The sequence below is a fragment of the Oncorhynchus masou genome, chromosome 7 (genome assembly GCF_036934945.1).
Source record: "Oncorhynchus masou masou isolate Uvic2021 chromosome 7, UVic_Omas_1.1, whole genome shotgun sequence".
Taxonomy (NCBI): Eukaryota; Metazoa; Chordata; class Actinopteri; order Salmoniformes; family Salmonidae; genus Oncorhynchus; species Oncorhynchus masou.
In genome coordinates, this window is record NC_088218.1 from 17,980,461 (window position 1) to 17,986,704 (window position 6,244).

Here is a 6,244-nt window from a genome sequence, read left to right on the forward strand (position 1 = left end):
TCAATTTTTGTTATGAGAGATCTTCTGATTGTGGGCATATTCATTTTGCATCCTAGCATATGAAGACATGTTTTTAAACCCTCTTTTAGTGTATATGAATGAAGTGTTGAGCGTTATGCAGTTCATTTCAGTGCTCAAAACATAATGACTAGAGTTTAAGTATAGCCTTCATGTAGTTATTGTGTTACACTGTTATTTAACTTCACATAATTCTTCATTTGATAATCGGTCAAGGAAAAGCAAAGATTAATGAGTGTGATCGACAGTGTGTGCAATTTGTGCGGTGCTGCTAATATCCCACTAGCTGACTGTATTCAGTTTGACTGTGTTTCTCCAGAGCTCCGAGGAAAGCATCAGTTGACAGTTTCAAGCTCCCCCAAGCTGAATTGATTCTACTATGAGGCCGCTCGAAACGCAGCACCGTATGGCGGGGGTCTGCGATGTTACGTCCTTCTTTAACCAACCCCTTTAAATACACAAAACTCGTCGAAATAAAAAGTAAGCCTATTCGTCTTCTTTGTTGATTATTTTAGACTTTAAAGTAGTCCGAATTCAAGTTGAGCAGTCATTTGTTAAGAATTCAATGTTTTGTCAAATATGCCCCCCCCCTTGTTCTTGGAAATAGTATATTCCACAATTTATTCCAGGCAAAGACTGACAGTTTTTTGGGTCACAGAACGGCTGTTGAAGTCACCAGTTTACCCTCCCCCGCCATAATAAGGAATTAGTACATTTATGATAACGAAAAGGTTAGTGGACTGAGGGAGAAAGCATGTTGACATGTCTGCCCATTTCTACTGAATGAAAAGTATTTTGTCATCTTTATTAAAAGGCTTTAATGTTTTCTTGTTTGTTTCTCTAGTCTACCACATCCACCTTTCTTATATAATTTCATGTTAAAATATAGGCCTGCCTATGCTATAACACATTTATCATAAATGATGACATTATGATAGAGTAATGCCAGTGTATTCCATGCCAGTGCACATCTTAGTGATGGGAACTATGATTGTCATGTTGTCGTTTTATTTTCTCCAGAATAAAAAAAGACAAACAGAAGAGATATATGTTGGACGATTATTCTCAATAACGGAAAACTCTCTCTCCCTCTCTCTCCCCGTCTCTCTCCCCGTCACTCTCCCCCTCTCTCTCCCCGTCTCTCTCCCCGTCTCTCTCCCCCTCTCTCTCCCCCTCTCTCTCTCTCCCCATATCCTGTACTGTACATATGGCTGATAAATGAACAGTGGTAGCAGTTAAGGGAGAAGGACTAGTGACACTTGACTCCACAGGTCCTATGTAGCCATTCACACAATAATCCTAATGCTTCAAACACAGCTGAAGACCAGGACGATAGCATACATACACACTGTGTGTGTGTGTGTGTGTGTGTGTGTGTGTGTGTGTGTGTGTGTGTGTGTGTGTGTGTGTGTGTGTGTGTGTGTGTGTGTGTGTATTAAAAGAATACAGTGAATCCCCAGTACCAATCAAGCATTAGTGTAGTTAAGATCTGATTATCCCCTATGGTGCTTCTGTGGTTGTTGATTATGTTTTTCATGTTGCTACATTGTTAACCCTAAAATCCGGTTTTCTATGTCAAACGGTTTTGCTATATTTCAGTCTTCTGTGATGTATATGAAGTGTAATATTGGGATGCAATCTCAGAATGTAATACATTTCAACTCTATATCTGACATGGTGCAGGTGTCTTCTTCTTAAGCCCACAACCATGTGTGTGAAGGTGAATACTTGTTTCAAAGTAGATTTGTTTAAGACTACCAATACCTTGATTTAGCTCACTGCTGTAAAATGTTTAAATAAAGAAATGCACACATTTATAGTCAAATTTGCTCTTTCAAAATATACATTTGAATGTTTTTCCTGTTTTGAATGGATATTTTGACACATTTCATCCAGCCACTTGTTATGAACATTTGTCTGCTATTCATTCAAAGTGTTGTGTTTCTGTGATACTCAGAGGCTGACAAATTGGCGATTGAGCTAATCTGACATACTGACACGATTTAAAATGGCCAACGATATGGTCACTTGTGCCATCAGACTTTGAGCTCTAACTTTGGAACGCTACGGGCTGTCAACTCAGTTCTACTTACATCTGAAACATGACACTCTGGACTTGGTACGGAGACATTGACTAGAAGAATGTGTATTATCATTTGACTTTTTTAATTAAAAAAATGGTTCATATGTTGTTTTCACCTCTTTCGACAACTAATAATCGTTAGAACCTTTTAAATCTACATCAGATTTTGACAAACAATTGATAAACCTTTAAAGCAAAATAGAAAGATGAATGTTTCATTCACCACATCTGGATAGAACATAATAGAATAGAGCAGGTATGTACAAGTGCTTTGTGATGTCTGCAGTAGATACTGCTGAACAGCTAGAATGGACCCATTATGGCTAACACTTGATTAACGTCATCCTTCACCGTGAGTGTGTGTATGTACCCCCGTTAGCTAATGGGGATCATATGTGGAGTCAGCACAGAAACACTAAACAATTTACTTTCCCCACCCCCACCACACTCACAAACATCCTCGGCCTTAAACCCCTCGTCAGTGAGTTAAACACTACTCCTTGGGGAGGTAGAGTACAGCCCTGCCACCGTGTGTGTTAGAGATAGGTGGATGTGGTGGTGAATGGAGGGAGAGGCGAGAAGGGACAGGGAGAGAGGGCAGGAGGTATGGAGTGCTCAGAGGGAGAGGGACAGCGGTATAGAACGAGAAAGACGGAGAGAGAAAAGAAAGAGAGGTTTAGAGGCCCACAGAGGGGTAGAGGGGCCCTGTAGTTCTGGCAGAGGGGCGAGACTGTCAACAACGCATGTATCAAAACACCCAGACAACACACTCCATATACACACAAACACACAGCCCCTGTTTTTGGTGTGTGTGTACATACATAACACTGCATGTGACACCAAGAGCAGAGGTAAGACAAACATAATGCCAAGCAGAACCTTCTCTACTGGAGAGAGAGGGGTGAGGGAGAAGGAGACAGAGGGGTGAGGGAGAAGAAGAGAAAGGGGGATGGAGAAGGACACAGAGGGGTGAGGGAGAAGGAGAGAAAGGGGGATGGAGAAGGGGATAGAGGGGTGAGGGAGAAGGAGACAGGGGTGAAGGAGAAGGAGACAGAGGGGTGGGGGAGAAGAAGAGAAAGGGGGATGGAGAAGGGGATAGAGGGGTGAGGGAGAAGGAGAGAAAGGGGGAGGAAGAAGTGGAAAGATGGGAGAGGGTGAAGGAGAGAGAGCGCGAGGGAGGGAGCAGGAGAGAGGGGGAGAAGGAGAGAGTGGGGGGAATGGGAAAGATGGGAGAGGGAGAAGGGGAGAGAGAGCAAAGGGAGAAGGTGAGAAAGGGGGAGGGAGAAGGAGAGAGAGGGGGAGGAAGAAGGGTAGAGAGGGGGAGGGAGTAGGATAGAGAGACGGGGAGGGAGAATGGGAAAGACGGGAGAGGGAGGAGAGAGGGGGAGGGGAGAGAGGGAAAGCAATAAAGAGAGAGAATATTTAGAGAGATTGGGAGGTGGGATAGAATATAGCATTATTTATTCAGTCAGCAAACATACCTGGGAAAGTAGTAATGTGGTAAATTTACCTAAAACCATTTAGCAATTCGGGAAATAAACAATATCAAGACATGACCAGATAACTATTGCAGTAAGAGTTTGATTGAAGTCAATATTTAAATAAAATAGTGTTAAAAGCTGAGAACATCAGTGTACTGTCTGGCTCTTTGGTCGTGTAGTAGCAGATCACACCACAGTCTGTGTTCCTTTAATGAAAAATCTGTGTTCCGGGTGTGTGTGTGTGAGCATGTGTATGTATGTGTGAGTGCGTGTGTGACTGTTAAAACCCTTCTTTAACAGGACATGCAATCTGGATCCTATTTAACATCCATGGGTTTTTATTTCAGGGCTCTTATGTCAGATGTACTTGACTCTGCTCCAACTGTTTAAAAATGTGCCATTATTGACACACAGTATCAAAACTTTACTTAGATTGAAGTGGTGATATTTGACATTCTGATCCCAAAGCCTGTGCATGTGTTTGTATGCCTATGATATGACTGTACAGAGTTGTGTTCTGTCAGAAATAGGGCAGGTTAGGTCATAGACAGTTTCATAAGCCCAGTCTGACCTCTTTATACAGACACACACAATCTCTCTCTCCCTCTCTTTTTCTTTCTCTCCTTTAATCTCTCGGAATATTAGTCAACTCGCTCAAATTCCCACATCTCTCTCTTTCTCTCCCTCTGGATCCCCTTTGCTTTCCACTGGCTGATTACAACCACGCTGATACGATTCATATCTACACTTAAAAAAAATATAAACGGAACATGTAAAGTGTTGGTGCCATGTTTCATGAGATGAAATAAAAGATCCCAGAAATATTCCATACGCACACAAGTTTATTTCTCTCAAGTTGTGCACAAATATGTTTACATCCCTCCATCTGACAGGTGTGTCATATCAAGAAGCTGATTAAACAAGAGTATCAGTGCACAAGTGCACCGTGTGCTGGGGACAATAAAATGCCATTCTAAAATGTGCAGTTTTGTCACACAACACAGATGCCACAGATGTCTCAAGTTTTGAAAGAGCCCGCAATTGGCATGCAGATTGCAGGAATGTCCACCCGAGCGGTTGCAAGAGAATTCAACGTTAATTTGTTTTAGAGAATTTGACAGTACGTCAAACCGGCCTCACAACCACAGACCACGTGTAACCACACCAGCCCAGGACCTCCACATCCGGCTTCATCACCTGCAGGATCGTCTGAGGGGAGGGGGAGCTGAGGAGTATTTCTGTCTGTAATAAAGCCCTTTTTGTGGGGAAAAACTCATTCTGATTGGCTGGGCCTGGCTTCCCATTAGGTGGGCCTGGCACCCAAGTGGATGGGCCTATGCCCTCCAAGGCGCACACATGGCAGCGCCCCTGCCCAGTCATGTGAAATCCATAGATTGGCGCCTAATTCATTTATTTCAATTGACTGATTTCCTTATAAGAACTGTAACTCAGCAAAATCTTTGAAATTGTTGCATGTTGAGATTTATATTTTTGTTCAGTATAAAACAGCAACCTGCCATTTTAGTTTCTGGAAATATGGTCCACCTATATGTTGTGGTGCTAAAACCCATGTACTTACATGGTAATTAGCAGGTAATCATTAGCGAGTAATTAGCATGAGCAGGTAAGGTGTAAATACAGTCCAGGTACACATTGTTGCAAAATACCTACAACAGATATACCTGTTTGCAGCTTGCACAAGGAGTGGGGAGGATGGAGAAGATGGGTGGAAGAATTAATGAATGGGAGAGGAAAGGAGAGGAGAGAAAAAGAAGCTGAAAAAGCAAGGAGAGGCAGCGTCATACCGAGGCAGTGGTTGTCTGTGGTTTTCCCCTCCGACAGAGTGAAAATAGGGGCGTAGAGAAACCAGGCAGTATGATCTTTAGAGAGATTACATTTCTAAAGAAATAGAAAGTATTGAGAGAAAACAGAGATTAGAGAGATACAGGAGAAGTTAGACATTTCCCTTAATTCTAAGGCTGTGTTTACACAGGCAGGCCAATTCTTCTGATTGCTCAAAATACCAATTAGTGGAAAAATAATCAGAATAGAATTGGGCTGCATGTGTAAACGCAGCCTAGCTGGTCCCAGGTCAGACACTTGTTCAGTCCTGTTAATGGTTATGATCAGAATGTGAGGTCGGGTAACCTGATCCTAGATCTGTAGTTAGAGGTAACAGCTATTCTGAGTGATAGTAGAACTATCGGGAAGTGTGAGAAGCAAAATAGTTAACCACATTGATTCAATGTGCTACTACTTAAACTCACACTCTCTACTAGCTAGATTGTGGTATTGACATGCTCATGTTAGAGCCCTGTTCCAGTAACCTCTTTCTTACAGCATTGAAGCGGGGCCCAAGTCTTTGAGACTAAGCCATCTATAGGAATCTAGTGAATACTGATCCAGAAATCCAACAAACAACCTAATTGGTGAGTCAAACGGCCTCATTCAATTAGCAATGAAACATGTGAATGTAATATTCTGAGAGGTCCTCTTCTGGAGTGATTGAAAATACAGGTCTGGCTCGATTGAACACAACCTGTTTGGAGTGTGTGTGAGATGTGTGTGTGTGCGTGTGTACATTAGGGTGAATAGCTCTGAATTCCAGGAGTGGAGTTGATTTATAATTACCCTAACGAATCATCCTACCCTATCAGAAATA